The sequence below is a fragment of the Kogia breviceps genome, chromosome 1 (genome assembly GCF_026419965.1).
Source record: "Kogia breviceps isolate mKogBre1 chromosome 1, mKogBre1 haplotype 1, whole genome shotgun sequence".
NCBI classification, from domain to species: domain Eukaryota; kingdom Metazoa; phylum Chordata; class Mammalia; order Artiodactyla; family Physeteridae; genus Kogia; species Kogia breviceps.
Window position 1 is genome coordinate 104,981,519 of NC_081310.1, and position 17,907 is coordinate 104,999,425.

General features: G+C 34.6%; 1 long non-coding RNA gene across 1 annotated transcript in view; it reads left to right on the forward strand.

Annotated features, from left to right (window-relative positions):
* The window catches only part of LOC136794469 (uncharacterized), a 543,465-nt gene extending 529,552 nt beyond the window's left edge, over positions 1–13,913 (forward strand). Inside the window, exon 3 of the long non-coding RNA XR_010841268.1 lies at positions 13,838–13,913. This is a non-coding gene — a long non-coding RNA (uncharacterized lncRNA). The remainder of the gene's footprint in view (positions 1–13,837) is intronic.
* Positions 13,914–17,907: the final 3,994 nt, after the last annotated feature.

A 17,907-nucleotide genomic window follows, 5' to 3' on the forward strand; every position in this document is an offset into this window, starting at 1 on the left:
TCATCTTCTTTGTTACTTATTAGTTATAACATTGTGTTTTGTTAGTTTAGTGGTTGCATCAGCATTTATGGAGTACATCTTTAACTGATCTGCTTCTAAGTAACTTTCCATTTTACCTTGAGCATATATTCCTTACAATAATATCACTTCATTTTTCCCTTCCAGCCTCTGTGTTGTTGCTCAACATTTCTTTCTACATGTTATAAACTACAACACACAAAGAAGTATTGCTGTCATATGCTGTTGTTTGTCCTGAAGCTGATTTTCATAGTAGAATACTTCACTTCTGGGAAAACTATTCTCTTTCCCTATAGATGAAAAAAGATGGTCTTTCTCTGCCTATAACTGGAGACATACAGGTAGAAGAGAACAAACAAAGGTCTCTTAATGCCCTTAGTAAGCTGTCTTCTATTTTGAAATAACTTTTTTCAAATTTAGGTCTGTTTTGCCAATCTTCAGCAGAGGTTTTGATGATGCTAAGCAATAATTGCACTAGCATCTAGTAATCTTGTGGGAAAAAAATCACATATAGATGATTTATAGTATACAAATCATTTTATATGCAAATCTTCAAAACAGGTGATCACTGCTTATGAGTGATCATATAAATATGATCTTTATAATTCAGTATTCGAATTTCTACATTGTATAACACTTAACATGACAACTATTTTGCATCTTAATATACTGGATAAAATGTTTGTAAAAGTTGCAGGCATGGGACTTCCCTGGTGGCGCAGTGGTTAAGAATCCACCTGCCAATGCAGGGGACATGGATTCGATCCCCGGTCTGGGAAGATCCCACATGCCACGGAGCAACTAAGCCCGTGAGCCACAACTACTGAGGCTGTGCTCTTGAGCTCGTCAGCCACAACTACTAAAGCCAGCGCGCCTAGAGCCTGTGCTTTGCAATGAGAAGACACCACAATGAGAAGCTTACGCACCGCAATGAGGCGTAGCCTCTGCTTGCCGCAACGAGAGAAGGCCTGTGCGCAGCAATGAACACCCAACACAGCCAAAAATAAGAAAGATTAAAAAAAAAAGTTGCAGGCACATAAGAATCTCTTGGTTCAGATGTTTGAAAAATTGGCTTATGGCTTCTGAAAAAAATGGATATATTCACAGACAAGTATATGGCAACTCCTCAAGTAATGAATCATTGGATTCCTTAATTATTATATGAGAAGACAACAAAATATATGGATAAGTAAATAAGTCATTTCAATATTTTAGTGATTAGTAATATCTAATTGAATGGAATATGGTGTACCATATACAGGTATTTTAGTAATAAAAATACAAGTTATTGAAGAAAACTATAATTTTATTGAAAGATATACAATATAATCTGAATAAATTCAGAAACATTCTATGTTCCAGTATTTGATCTAAGAGCCTTAAAATATCAGTCCTTTCCAAACTTATGTGTATTTGTCTATATATGTATATTTAATGAAATTAAATTACATTAGATGTAATGCTTGACAAACTGGAAAAAAATATTCTAAAGTTCATAGGAAAGCATAGATGTGAGAAATTGCCTTATCAGAGAATAAATCTTATTAAAAAGCAATGATGATCAAAAAAATATAGTAGTGAACAAATAGTACACAGAAATATCAGTGAAAGAGAAGTCCTAATAATGTTTACATGTTAAAAAAATTCAAGTACAGGGCTTCCCTGGTGGTGCAGTGGTTGGGAGTCCGTCTGCCGATGCAGGGGACACGGGTTCGTGCCCCAGTCCGGGAGGATCCCACATGCCGCGGAGCGACTGGGCCCGTGAGCCATGGCCACTGAGCCTGCGTGTCTGGAGCCTGTGCTCCGCAACGGGAGAGGCCCGCATACAGAAAAAAAAAAAAAAAAAAAAAAAAAAAAAAAAAAAAATTCAAGTACAAATTTAAAAAATTAATATGAGAAAGGGGAAAGAAAGTATTTTAAAATTATTTTTGTAGGACAACTGGCTCTCAAATTAGAGGAAAATCAATGTATAACCCTGTTTTATTATACACATAAAAATAAATTCCAAATTTAGTAAAGATAAACAACCAAAAATAAAGTAAGTATGAAAAATAATATAGGTAAGTATAGTTATAACGTGGAGTGAGGAAGATCTTTCTAAGCATTTAGAGGAAATCAGGAGCCATAGAGAAAAACAATACCTGATTTGAATACATAAAAATGAAAATTTCAGTGTGACAAGAAATCGTTACCAAAGCTAAAAAAATGCCAGGAAAAAGGAGTAGCACAAAAGGGATGAAACGTTACTATTTCTAAAATTAATTTTAAAGCACAATAGCATAAAAAATGGGCAATGATTATGAACAGGCATTTGGTGAACAAGGAAATATAAATGGCCAATCAACATGAAAAATGCTCTATCAGTTCGTGTTCAGAGAAGGAAAACAGAAATCACTGTAAGTATTTCTAACAGTAAGAGATTTATTACAGGAAATTAAGTGCTTACATGTTCATTGAAATAGCTGGAGGAAAAAGTCAGGAAAGGCTACTCTGGCTCTGAGGTTCATCACTAGGCTTCAGAAAACTAGGAAGCTGCTACTGTCACCAAGGCCAGGAACCATGGTAACCTATGTCCCTGGTAATCACAGCTGCCACAGGCAGAGGTGGGAGATTTGCACTTTGGTTAAAGCTCCTGCGTTTGCCTACCATTGACAGAAAAAAACTTCTGCATGACAGAATTTTAAATGGATGCCTCTGGCAAGGGATCGTGGAAAAGATAATTCTCAGAATTACAGCCCAGTCATATGGGGAGAAAACAGAGATGGCTCAACTTTATAAATGCACGATGAATCTGCATGGCAAAATGGGTGAGGTATTTAAAGTGTTACTTTGTAAATTCTTTTTAAAAGCTTATTGTGATTGTGGTGACTTGGTCGCACTTTGTGTGTAGTAAGCTACTGTTCACATACTCCTGGCCCAGATTGATGGCATAATCAAAGAAACAGCAAGCAAAAAATACTTTCAAAATAACTCTTTACCTTATTTGCCTTTCTTGAAAACCGTGAAGGGTACGCATAGATCAAAGTTACATTCCTTAAAATCCCTTATGCTCCATTTCCACAAATGCTTGAATATTTCCACAAATATAATAATATATACATATATATATACATTATATACATAATATAATAATACAGTTTCCACAAACGCTTCTGTCTTTTAAACTCTTCCAAAAGAATCCTATGTGTAAAAATCTTCATTTTTTACTGAAACAGCCATGCCACATCACAGTTCTATATGACCAAACCTCAAAGAACCAACCTTGCAAGTGGTGACTTTAATGAGTATAGTATATTTGATAATATTTCCAAAATATTCATTCTTTACCCCATTCATTACATGGCAAGTGTATATTTCCCCAACATGTGGAAGTTGTGCTTGGCCATGTGACTTGTTTCAGCAAATGGAATAGGTGATATATCTAGGGCTTAAGAGGCATAACCCTTGCGTCTGTGTATGCTTTGGAGTACTTCCATCCTTGACTATAATAAGAACATCACTGTGACCAACTGCTGTCCTCAATCTGGGTGCCAATTGACCCACAGTCCTGCTATGTTGCAGGTATTGTTCTAATTCCTTTATATGAGTTAAGCAAATTTTATCCTCATAACAACACTCTGAGGTAGATAAGATTGTTGCCTCTATTTTACAGATTAGGAAGTTGAAGCAAAAAAACCCATAAAACTTAATTACCCAAGTTTATAGCAATAGATGAGATTTAAGTATAATCTAGCTTTAGAACTGTTCTTTGACTGTATGACATTTATTTTAATACTGCTTTCCTTCTCCAAAACGTTACAAAAAATCTATATTTTATTCTAAAATGTTTTTAAAATTTCATCTTTCAGTTTTTAATTTTTCAGCTAAGAAAAATTTGCTTTTGTATGGTATGATGTAGAATTCTCTTTTAACATGGAATGCTAAAACTCCCTCAGTACATAGTATTTACTTTTTCTATAGAAGACAAAAAAAATCTCTGTAGAATTAAAATAATGTTTCTTTTGATGTTTGCATTTTCTTTATTTTAAGGCTATAATTTATAATTTAAATTAAAACATATTGGCAGCTGTCCACTCCTGATTGTCTAGGGCATCATTGTCTCAATGTATATTCACATAAGTAAATAAATGGATAATAATATTTATAATATAGAAACAGAAACATATCAATACCTGATGCAGAAAAACTTGTTTCAGTTTTACTGCTTAAAAGACACACAGTAACCTCCATCCTCAAATTCATCATATAAACCAGACCACAGAAATTTTTTTCCACATGGCTAAAAGAATCCCAACAAAGGAAACCAATGAGTAAATGCATCCATAAGTTATAATTGAAAATTGTGAAGAACTGGGAATGATGAAGAGGAGGTAAAAGAGAGTAACTGAAATTGCTGACATGACCAGTGTGCTTTATAAAACCCACTTACTAAAAGCTTATACTTGCCTATTTTACTTTTGGATGACAATATAAAAGTATGATATATAATAGATCAGGGTGAGCTCATCTGTCACTAAAATGCATTAAACTAAAACTAGATTATACTATGAGAAAAAATAATTTATCTTTTGCACTTACCATCGCTTTTTGAACAAGAAAAGATGAGCTTAGATATAATTTAGGTAATTTTTAAAAATCTTATTTTAAGAAGTGCTTTATATGCAACATATCAGTGTTTTTCATTGTGTCTTCTATATATAAAAGATTAATGGAATTCTTCATGGAATATTCAAGCCTTGAGGGAACATAGCTTTATAATGAAAGTAGAAAGTCAATACTCTTTATGGATTACTTATTGTTTTGAGCTTCTCATAGCATTTATATAATGTTATATATTTAAGGAACTATGCAATTATTTCTAAATTTTGGCTCATCACTTGCCAATAATCTAGCTCAATATTTTCATCTCCTTTTAATAGGAAGAAAATGTGAGGTTGGAGATTAAATGAAGTACTTCTCACACAAAATTAGAAGAGGTGATGTTTATTATTTTTAGATTTCTTAGGCTAGGCTAAGAACTTCCTTCACTGAATTATAATTTACTGAAGTATAATGTGCTCTTTCTACTAAAGTTTGAGTGTTTCTAACGCTGGTACAGCATGGTCTCAAGAAAAAAAAATGCATTTAGGAGGAAATGTTAATAAGTGAAGGCCAAATTATGCCTTTAAAGTTTTATATTTGTGCATGTGTGTGTTTGTGTATGTGTGTGTTACATAAACCATCCATTCCCAAGGACTCTTCCTCTTATTGCCCCATCAATAGCACTATTCTAGTATGACTGCATGTTCCAGAACACAATGCAGAATGTAATATACAACCCCTCATCTACTATTTACAGCATTTGCTTCCTGGAAATCGTACTCTTATAATATGTGAACAAATGCAGTGGATGCTAGTGCAGTAAGGGAGTAAAGGAAAGATATTAGATGTTGATGTGGCAAAGGGGTAAAGGCTAGGGAAGGACACTGACATTTATGCATGAAGTGTCATCTGATGTTCTTATCAGAATGACCTCTACAACCAAATGTTAAATGCTGTCTCTAGAAGTCATTCAAAGTCTTTATATCTTCTTTTGGCCACTAATACTTTTCTAGTTCAGAATATAGAGCATATATACTACTAGTTTATTCTTACAAAAACAAAATCCCCAATGAAAATGCTGCTAGTAAAAAAATTTCCCAGGAAGGCCTATTTTTACTCTCTTTCTTTTCAAGCACACAGGCAGGGTTTCTCTCTCTTTCTGTGTGTGTATCGTTAAGAACATTCCTATGGAAAGTCAAGGAGAGTGTTACAGATCTCCCAGTCTGCTGCTTAAATAGCCTCTGTCCTACATTTTTGGCATTGGAAATTTAGCCAAGGACTGCATATGAATATCCACCTAATTTCTGGGACTAAATCTAAGGTGAAGTGTGAGAGTGAACAAGCAGAATGTAAGGAACTATAAGAAAACTGCATCTACCTTGTCTGACAACAAATTAAAGACCTGCATAGATCTCTTCTATTTGAAAATGAGTAATGAGGAAAGAACAGAAAAACAATAACAATATGGAGTCCTTGAAAAACATTTTGATGCCAAGAGAAAGGAAGAATCACTGAAACACCCCAACTTTGAAAGTGACAACATAGGAAACAGAAGAAAATTTTAGAAACATGCTTCATCTCTTCTGTAAACTCAAATAGGCATCTCCACAATGTACCACAAGCAAGGGGCAGTTGAAGATAGTGGCCGAAATGAAAAGGAATATGACTGAATGAGAAAATAATGCAAGGAAATGAGAATGGGTTAATAGAACTAGGTCTTCACTTTAAAAAGGAAAAAAAAACAGCACACTATAAAAATAAATAATTGATATTGGGGGAGGTGAGAGAGACCCAGATAATTGAGAAAATTCAAGGAAGTGCCATGTTCACCAGAAACAGGCTAGCAGAATGGGTAGGAGGAGGTGAAATCATGTATAGCAAGATGGCTCTCACTGCCTACCCTCGTCTTCTTAAAAGAAACAAAGGCTCAGGACCAAATTGCCTTACACAAAAACTGTTACACCAGATTTACCTGTGAGCTAGAGCTCCATCAAATAGGAAGGGAAAACGCTTCCTTTTGTTACTGTCTAAACCCAGCTTAATATAGTAAATTTAAGGACCAACAGTACTGTTGTATATCAATGCAAAAATTTCTAAATAGCATTCAAAGTATGTATTTTCTGTGATTAAAAAGTTCTTGCTAGGAGTAGATGATTTAAAAATACAATAGATATAAATAGATAAAAATAGATATAAAGCAATCTATTATTATGATCTACTCTTTGGTATGTCCAAGGGGGAGAGAAATAATTATCTTCATAAGACTAAAAGTTATTAGATAAAATTCAAAACATATATTTAAAAGATTCCCATAAAAACAGGAACAGAGAGATACCTCCTTATTATGGTGAATAAGTGTACATAAGTATTTGTATACATAATGTAAAGCATTAATATGAATGTGTGTGTATATGCATCAATCCAAAAGCTAACCTCAGACTGAAGGTTTCAACAATAGAAACATTCACATTAAAACCAGAAAGAAGAAAAATGCTCATTATTGCTACTATCATTAATGAGTCTGGCAGATCTAGCCAAGATAAATAGCAAGATAAAGAAATATAAGGTATAAACATTAAAAGGAGAATGCAATATTTTCATTAAAGCAGATAACTGTTATTATGCACCTAAAAAATTCAAGGGAATAATTTGTCCAACTACTAGACACAGAGAGAGAATTCAGTAAGTATGCTGGATTTACATAGAAATTTATTACATCTATATATAAACAGCAACCTGTTATGAAATACAATGGAAATAAAAGTCAAATTTAAAAAAACTTCTATATGAGACACTAAAGGAAAAACAATGATAAAAGTAGTATATTTATGTAATGAAAAATTTTTAATGTTACTAAGAGATATCAAAAGGATTTGAATAAATGCCAAGATTTGTTACATTCGTGGATAAGAGAAGTCAATATTGTAAATATGGCATTTTTTAAAATTTCAAAATTATGCAAGCTAATTCTAAAGTATATATGGAAAAAATAAATTAGTGAGAATAGTCAGCCAACTTTGAAATATCAGTGCTTTAAAATAACATTGATTTAATAAATAATAAACCCCCAAAAGTTCTAAAATTAAATATAGGAATATTTTCCCCCCATAATCTTAGAATTAGGAATGCTTTAAAGACAATAAAACTCAAAAGCCATGAGAGAAATTAATAAATTTGACTATTTGAAAATTAAAATATCCACATAAAAACATAAAGTCAAAAGACAATAAGTTGGAAAAAGTGCAACATATTTGACAAATAGCTAATTTCTTTCATCTTTGTAGAGGTATTTCAAATGAATTAGAAAAACACTGGCAATTTTTAAAAAGCCAGATGACAGTTCTCAGCAAATAAAAAATATTTGGTGTTTAAATATTTTTTAAAAGTTGCTTTATCTTGATTATAAAGACATCCTAAATAAAAATGAGGATATCACTTAAGCTATTATTTTAAGAAATGAAAAAATATTTGAAAACTCACACTTTCAGAGAGGGTATGGAAGAAAAGGCATCCTCAGACACTACCAGTGGAAGCATAAATTTCATAAACCTTGCAGAGACTGATTTGGCAATGTCTATCAAAATTACAACTGCACACACTCTTTTTATGAGGTAGTTCAACTGAGTGATATCTGCAGGTATACTGGCAAAACTGCCAAATGACCTATGTATAAGTTTATTTATTGAAGCGTTTTTAATAGCAAAACCATTAATGATTTCTTAGTTCAGGCTTCTATAACTGGAATGCCATAGACTGGGTGGCTTAAACAACAAATATTTATTTCTCACTGTTTTGGAGGCTGGGAAGTCTGAGATCAGGGTGCCAGCATGGTCGGGTTCTGGGGCTCTCTTCCTGGTTTCCTTGCTTGGCAAAGAGAGCTCCAGAGCTCGGGTCTCATCATGGGGGCTCTGCCTCTACCTTCATGACCTCACCTAAGTTTAATTACCTGCCAAAGGCTCTACCTCCAAACACCAGCACATTAGGGATTAAGGTTCAATCTATGAATTGGTGGAGGGGGCACAAACGTTCAATCCGTAACAATGGTTAAATAAATTATGGTTCACCCATATGATGACATGGTTTGTAGTAATTCAAAATTTCTGTCAACATTTTTATTCAGCATTTTCCTTGACTTACAGAACTCATTTTGGTATCACTTTTTAGTCAGCTTATGAGAAACAAATTCTCTCAGCTTTTGTTTGTTCAAAAATATCTAAATTCACCTTCATTTTTTTTCTTTTGTTATTGGTTTTTATTTATTTATTTATTTAAAAAAATTTTTAACAACTTTATTGGAGTATAATTGCTTTACAATGGTGTGTTAGTTGCTGCTTTACAACAAAGTGAATCAGCTATATGCATACGTATATCTCCATATCTCCTCCCTCTTGCGTCTCCCTCCCACCCTCCTTATCCCCGCCCTCTAGGGGGTCACAGAGCACGGAGCTGATCTCCCTGTGCTATGTGGCTGCTTCCAGCTAGCTATCTGTTTGACATTTTCACCTTCATTTCTGAAAAATAATTTCATTGGTTAGCAGTGGGTTTATTTCGGCACTCTTAATACTCTGCTTCTGGGTTTGGCTTATAATGTTTGTTTTAAAAAGAAGTCGAAGCTCTTATTTTTCTATTTTAAAGTAATGTGTCTGTTTCCTTTTAACAGTTTGTGATATACTCTTTGTCTTATGAGCCTTGGTGTGAAAGTTTCCTTTGTATTTGACTTGCTTGGGGTTTGTAGCAATTTGAATCTATCAGTGATGACTCCAGTTTTCAATTTCTAAAATTCTTAGGCATAATCTCTTTCAATATTGCTCCTTTCTCATTCTTTCCTCTATCCTGATATTTTAAGTACAAATATTTTAGTTTTTTTTAATCATTTCCATATGTCTTTTAGGCTCTTTTCTGAATTTACCATCTTGTTTGTCCTCTCCATGTTTCAGTCCAGATATTTTCTATTGACCTTTCTCCCAGTTCACTAATGTTATCTTCACCTGTCTTTAATCTACTGTTAAATCAATATATTGATTTTTTAATTTAATTATTTTATTTGTGCATTCTAGGGTATCCATTTTGCTCTTTTTATGGATTTCAGTTCTACTAAAAGTATCTATTTTGTCATCTATTAAAAAATATATTAATCAAAGTTATTTTAAGTCTAAGTCAAATTACTTCAAACTATGTACCACTTGTGGTTCTTTTTATACTGCCTATTTTCTCTTGCTTTCAATTATTTAATACTGTATCCTATCTTACAGGAATTTTGTTTTGTTTTGTTTATAATGCCAATGTGTACACACACATTGAAGCTTACATGAGGTTCTGGATGACATCTTCTTTCTTCAGAGAAGATTTACATTTCTTTCTGGCTGTCAGCCTGCTATGGGCGTGGATCACCTTAATCCAGTGTGGACTGAACTATAGAGAAATTGGGTTTCAATCTTTGTGAGCGATAAGCAATTGCCTTTTATCCTTATTCCTTGGATGTGACCCTTCAGGAACACAAACTATAACTTCCAGAGGCCTCACCCTTGGCAGGTCCTGAACTGAATTTTGTCTTCCTCACACCATGAGAGTGTTGAAAATTCTTCTAGGCTTCTCAGCTTTTTAGTTGCTGCTTTCTGCTTGACTTCTCAGACTCTTAGCTACAATTTACAAACAATAAACACTTCAAGGGGAATAGTGACACCAAATGTTAGACAAAGCTCAATGCATTTTTCTTCTCTCAGGGATCCTGGTCTCTCAGGTTCTGAACTCGTTGGTCATTCTCTAATGTTTATGAACAGTTTAAATTTTTATCTATAAAGCTTTTTCATTCACTGTGAGAATATTAATCTGATACAAGTAGACTCTTAATAGCCAAAAGTAGAAGTCTGAATTAGGTATTTCTGAGGTATTAATATTTTGAGCAACTTTTAATTTCTGTTATAATCACACACACGCACAAAAACCAATAAATTCAGCTGATTTCATTATATCTATTATAGAAAATGCATTTAAAGTTAGATATGGGGGAAATACACTTGCAGGTGACTAAAAAGGAATAGATGAATGGACAGAAGTAAAACCAAGAGAATGTGGAATAATGAAAGTAGAGAAGATTATTCAAAACTGTAGAAAAGACTAACTCATTGGCAGATACTGTGAGGTTAAGATAAAGAAAAAGAGAAATGGGTAAGGATAGCAATGTTTATTTCAGGTATTGATATTAACCATTAGGTCACAAATATTACAAGTGTGGTACAGGTGTCAGATATATCAGTTGAGTAAAATAAAAAGCTCATAGACAGAAGAACTACATTATCTATGAATGTAATTATTTTGTCATAAATGTAGTGTTTTGAGTCAGTGAAGAAAGGAATATTGATTAAATAAATGACATTACAACCCCTAAGTACTCTTAGAAAAAAATAAGGTAGATCCTAATTCACACCATATATCAAAAAGAATTGCAGATAGATCAAAGACAGAAACCATATAAAATATCATATGGATACAGAGATAAATAGGCTTCAATTATTTTCTTATTTAACAAAGAAAAAATTCATAAATACATATTTAGGAAAACATTATTTAAAAATTTTTTAAACTTTAGGGAAAATAACTTAAAAAATAAATCATTTATAATATACATATTAAAACTAGAAATCAGGAAAATATTGGAATTACTAATTCTAGAAAACCAGTATATTGAAAAAGACTTAAATAGATAAATCTAATTACAAAAAGTGAGAAAAATTTAAAATAATATGAAAAAGCAAGTAAGTTAACAATAATTGGTTGTTTTAAATTAAAAGAATGCTATACACAAATCTAAACTAATACATGTTAATGGAATAGATGTTTTTTTGTAGAAATATTAAAAGTGCCATAATTGACACTGGAATATATCTACTAGTTAAACAGACTATTTATATAAGATAATTTGGGGGCAAATATCACATAATTATAATTATCACTGCTCTAAAGGTTCTGGGCCACAAAGGTTTGTGGATGTGGGCTTTCAATATTTTAAAGAATAGCTATTTCTGATCCTGGCATAATTTATTCCAGGCCAAGAAAAATGAAAAAGAGCTGTCCAATTAATTTGATGTGTCTAGGATAATTCTAAAGTGAAATCAATAAAGGATGCAGAAAATAATTATGTAGACAATTTTATTTGCATAAAGATTGACTTTTTTTTTTTTTTTTTTTTTTTTTTTTTGCGGTGCGCAGGCCTCTCACCGTTGTGGCGTCTCCCATTGCGGAGCACAGGCTCCGGCCGCGCAGGCTCAGCGGCCATGGCTCACGGGACCAGCCTCTCCACGGCATGTAGGATCTTACCGGACCGGGGCACGAACCCGTGTCCCCTGCATCGGCAGGCGGACTTGCAAGCACTGCGCCACCAGGGAAGCTCCAGATATCTTAAATAAATCATTTTTAAAACAAATTCTGCAATTTTTTTTTTTTTTTTTTTTTTTTGCAGTATTTAGGCCTCTCACTAAGGTGGCCTCTCCCGTTGCGGAGCACAGGCTCCGGACGCGCAGGCTCAGCGGCCATGGCTCATGGGCCCAGCCGCTCGGCGGCATGTGGGATCTTCTCGGACCGGGGCACGAGCCCGTGTCCCCCGCATCGGCAAGCGGACTCGCAACTGTTGCGCCACCAGGGAAGCCCCCATTTCTTACTTTTAAAATGGTTTTAAGAAGTACTAAACATTGGGCTTCCCTGGTGGCACAGTGGTTAAGAATCTGCCTGCCAATGCAGGGGCTATGGGTTTGAGCCCCGGTGCGGGAAAATCCCATATGCCACAGAGCAACAGCCTGTGTGCCACAACTACTGAACCTGTACTCTAAAGCCTGTGAGCCACAATTTCTGAGCCCACGTGCCACAACTATTGAAGCCCATGCACCGAGAGCATGTGCTCCGCAACAAGAGAAGCCACCACAATGAGAAGCCTGCGCACCACAACGAAGAGTAGCCCCTGCTCACCACAACTAGAGAAAGCCGGCGTGCAGCAACAAAGACCCAACGCAGTCAAAAAAAATAAATTTAAACAAAAAAGTACTAAACATAGTCTTAACATAAGGAAAATCTTGCATCAATGGTAAAATTATGTTTAAGAATAATTTTAATAGTTTCTGCCATTTATTGGGCATTTATTTAAATTAATTATTTCAACAATACTAGAAGGTAAGTTACTGTCCTGATTTTAAAGAAACTTTTATTTTATACAGATAGTAAGTGGAGAAACTAGGATAGAAAGACTCAACTATTATAGTGAAATAGTAGAGGCATTCCCATTTATTGTGGGTATAAAAGAGATTTGCTTCATAAACAATAAAAATCTCATACCAGAGAATACCAAAAACAAAAGTGAAAGGTCAGTGCATTCTGGGAAAAATACTTGCAACTCATCTGATAGAAAATGGGTTAATATCATTAATATAAAGTCAGAAAGTATTTTTTAATTTAATATATTATTTAAAAGAGCCATCAACTCACAATTTTACTTTAGATGTTATAAACATTTTCTCCTTGATAACAACTATAGATTTCTCTCCTTTCTTAAGCTTAATGCCTTTTCTGGAAAGGGAGAAAGAGTAAGCATTAGAGAAATTCTTCATAAAAATTACATAACTTCTATGAAAATGCATAATCTTTGATAATTCAATCCACTTTGACTTACAACTACTTTAAAATATTCATGGGATTATAGTAAGACACTATCACATTTGCATTTTTTTGACTCTTCAGAACAAGCAATTAAATTTTCTCACTTTCATATATTGATTTCATTCTTAGCCTGAATATATACTAATTATGTATTTCAGGAGATTCTGACTTTAGTCACTGAAGAAATTTAATTCCCTTTGATCAGCTAACCAGGTTAAACAGTTTCATCAGGAGACAAAATTTTAATTAACAAGGAAATGCTTTGGAACTAAAAGTAAAAGTTGCTAAAACAAATTGAATTCAAAATGTTATCCATTTTTATTCATTCATGATAAAAATATCAGCTGACTACTTATGAGGTATGAGACATTTACTACCTTCTCATTTTTTTTCAGTCTTTGTCCGCTTCATTTATTTAACTATTACAAATGGTTGGCCAGAGAATTAAAATACACTTAATTTTTCAAAGAGACATTCCTAAAATTATTTTCATGGGAGTTACATATGAAATAGCCAATACAGGTAGGTCTCTCTATCAGGGTTTCATGAGGCAGTAGGCCAATTTAACACCTCTGTTTTCTCATCTCTTTAGGTATAACACCCTGTGGTGGGCTGTCAGTCCAAAAGCATTGTCTCCTGCCTCTACCTGCAACCTCAAAGAAACTCGGAGCAAATATCAAAAGAACATTTTCTTACATTCTCGTACAGTTTGCTCTCATGTTTATTCTTCCTATCCTGGGCACTTCAATTTAATTTCAAGTCACCATTCAGAAATGTTCGTTGACTGTCTGTCTAGAAATTGGTCATAGCCATCTCTCATGCAATTTCATTATGAGAAGAACACCTGTTATTTGAGATCATAAAGTTTATGTTTGGGGTTCCACTACTACATCTTTAGCTGTCTGATATCCTAGGTGTTTAATGGTAAGCTATAATCCTGTACCCTCTCACAGCTTATCACCATCTATATATTATACTATGTTCTGAATCATACCTCATTGATTCCACTGTTCACCAAGTATTTATTGCGTGTTCACTGTATGCCTGACATTACACAAATGATTGGAGTTATGTGTAGAAATAAGGCACAATCCCTGGCCTATATCTCTAGTCTCATCTCTTCTCATTTCTTAGGTCACACTTTATGCTCTAAAAAAACAAACAAACAAATAAAAAACAAAAAAACACATTGCCCAGGCTGTTCACCTCTGCACCTTTCCGCATCTTTCAAGATTAAGCTCAAGTCCTATTCAAGCATCCTTTTCTCATGTCTTTTTATTACTCCTTCCTGCCAGAGGCTTGACTAATTGCTCCTCTTCCGGGTCTCTTAGTAGCCAGGTTATCATTGTGTTTGCTTCATTGTATTGAAAATATCAGGTTATAAGCCAAGATTGTAAGAACAAAATTACATCATTTTCATCTTTATATCATCATCATCTAACTGGTTAGAAATAACAGCCACTCTATAAGTGTTCATTGAACTCATCTCAGCTATACTTAACTGAGTCTAATGGGGGAATGATATCTCTAAATAGAGATATAATCTGGCATAGCAGCAAATATAAACAAGGTAAGAAAAAGGTATTGCAGATCTAGAATGTAAAGAATGAAAAAGTAACTAATTCTTTTTTTTTTTTTTTTTTTTTTTTTGTGGTACGCGGGCCTCTCACTGTCGTGGCCTCCCTCATTGCGGAGCACAGGCTCCGGATGCGCAGGCTCAGGGGCCACGGTTCACGGGCCCAGCTGCTCCGTGGCATGTGGGATCTTCCCGGACCGGGGCACGAACCCGTGTCCCCTGCATCGGCAGGCGGATTCTCAACCACTGCGCCACCAGGGAAGCCCCCAAAGTAACTAATTCTGTGTGCCAGTTTTTTAGCTATTATTTCTCAGCTCCAGATTCACTTTTTTTTAACATCTTTATTGGAGTATAATTGCTTTACAATGGTGTGTTAGTTGCTGCTTTATAACAAAGTGAATCAGCTATACATATACATACATCCCCATATCTCCTCCCTCTTGCATCTCCCTCCCACACCTCTAGGTGGTCACAACGAACTGAGCTGATCTCCCTGTGCTATGAGGCTGCTTCCCACTAGCTAGCTATTTTACATTTGGTAGTATATATAAGTCCATGCCACTCTCTCACTTCGTCCCAGCTTCCCCTTCCCCTTCCCTGTGCCCTCAAGTCCATTCTCTACGTCTGCGTCTTTATTGCTGTCCTGTCCCTAGGTTCTTCAGAACCTTCTTTTTTTTTTTAGATTCTATATATATGTGTTAGCATACAGTATTTGTTTTTCTCTTTCTGACTTACTTCACTCTGTATGACAGACTCTAGGTCCATCCACCTCACTACAAATAACTCAATTTTGTTTCTTTTTATGGCTGAGTGATATTCCATTGTATATATGTGCCACATCTTCTTTATCCATTCATCCATTGATGGACACTTAGGTTGCTTCCATGTCCTGGCTATTATAAATAGAGCTGCAATGAACATTGTGGTACATGACTCTTTTTGAATTATGCTTTTCTCAGGGTATATGCCCAGTAGTGGGATTGCTGGGTCATATGCTAGTTCCATTTTTAGTTTTTTAAGGAACCTCTATACTGTTCTCCATAGTGGCTGTATCAATTTACATTCCCACAAACTGTACAAGAGGGTTCCCTTTTCTCCACACTCTCTCCAGCATTTATTGTTTGTAGATTTTTTGATTATGGCCATTCTGAAAGAATGAAATTAGAACACTCCCTAACACCATACACAAAAATAAACTCAAAATGGATTAAAGACCTACATGTAAGGCCAGACACTATCAAATTCTTAGAGGAAAACATAGGCAGAACACTCTATGACATAAATCACAGCAAGATCCTTTTTGGCCCACCTCCTAGGGAAATGGAAATCAAAACAAAAATAAACAAATAAGACCTAATTAAACTTAAAAGCTTTTGCACAGCAAAGGAAAACATAAACAAGATGAAAAGACAACCCTCAGAATAGGAGAAAATATTTACAAATGAAGCAAATGACAAAGGATTAATCTCCAAAATTTACAAGCAGCTCATGCAGCTCACTATCAAAAAAACAAACAACTCAATCCAAAAATGGACATAAGACCTAAATAGATATTTCTCCAGAGAAGATATACAGATGGCCAACAAACACGATAGGATGCTCAACGTGACAAATCATTAGAGAAATGTATATTCACTCTTTTATAATTTCTCTGTGACTCAGCCTGAGACTGTATTTTGTCAAAAGAAGAAAATAAAAGGAGATTGAGAGGCAAGAGGAGGAGACAAGGGGCTTCCTCCTTTTGTGTTTTCCTTGCTGATCTTGACAGTGTTTCTTAGCAATGGAGTGTGTTGCCACAGGGGCAGGAGTTGGTTTCAGCTTCAGCTACTTTCAAGACTCCTGAACCATCTTCATCTTGGTCCTTTATAAAAGCCATCAGCAGTCTGGCGTGGCTCCATCCATAGAGGACTGAAACTCAGCTCCATAGGATTCTACCTCTGAGCTTTTAAGTTCTGATAACCCCAACCTTTTTTCTTTGTTTCCCTAGCTTTTGTGTGGTAGCTGCTTCCTGAAAGTATTATTTCTTGGTAACTCATGTTCTGTGTTTTCATTTGTTGGCCTTCTAACACATATGTAACTAGTTCTTTCTGTTAAATTCCCTTTATGAAATATTTTGGTTGGGTGTTTTTATGTTTTGTTTTTTGTTTTTAATCCACTGGCCCCTGAGACTAATATATTTTGCCTAGATATAGCCTTCTTACAGAAAATATGGTATTGGAGCTAATTTTTAAAGGATATGTAAGAAAGCTAGAGAAAACTCTATGGACCTCAAAAAGCAAAACTGAGCTAAATCAGCCCACTTTAATCAAATTACTAAAAACTTAGAGTGATCTAAGTCTAGCTGGAGTTTTACAAGATTTCATTTGAATAGGGAATTCCTCAGCTTAAAAAAAAAATAAAGTTTGAGAAATAATGCCCTAATCCAAAGATAAACCTGACTGCAAACAATTATATTCAATCCTATTGATGATAAAATCCTATCTGGTTCATGTATATGATCCACTTTGATCTTTCCAATGATACTGTAAAGTAACCTGTTTAACTATTTTAAATAGGTTTTCCAAAGTCATATGGTTTGTAAGAGAAAGATTCCAATGTAATATAAAATCTAATGTATTGTTCACTCTACCACATGGCCTTTAATTACAGACAAAAGCTGTTTGGATGCAGAGAGGTTCTGTAGCCCTGTCAGATCATAGCGTGTTCCCAGCGGGGCCCTCTAAACATAGGCATGGCATTCTTTCCATTGTAATAACTAGTGCTCATTTGGTACTTACTATTTGCAAGGCATTTTGCTGAGTGTTTCCCATAGGTTATTTCATTCAATTCTCACAACTATAATTATCTCTACTTTAGAGATGAGAAAACTAGAGCTTGGAGGTGCTAAGGAATTATCACATAGTTGGGAAGAGACAAAGTCAGAATTTTATAGCAGGCATTCTGAATCCAGAGCCCACATGCTTAAACACTACACTCTAATATCCCCTATAAGGAGGTATTTTTAAATATTGTGGGGAAGGGTATTTTCATCCTAAATGTCCAAATGAATAAAAATGTTTTTATATTATAGGTTAAAATGAATTAAT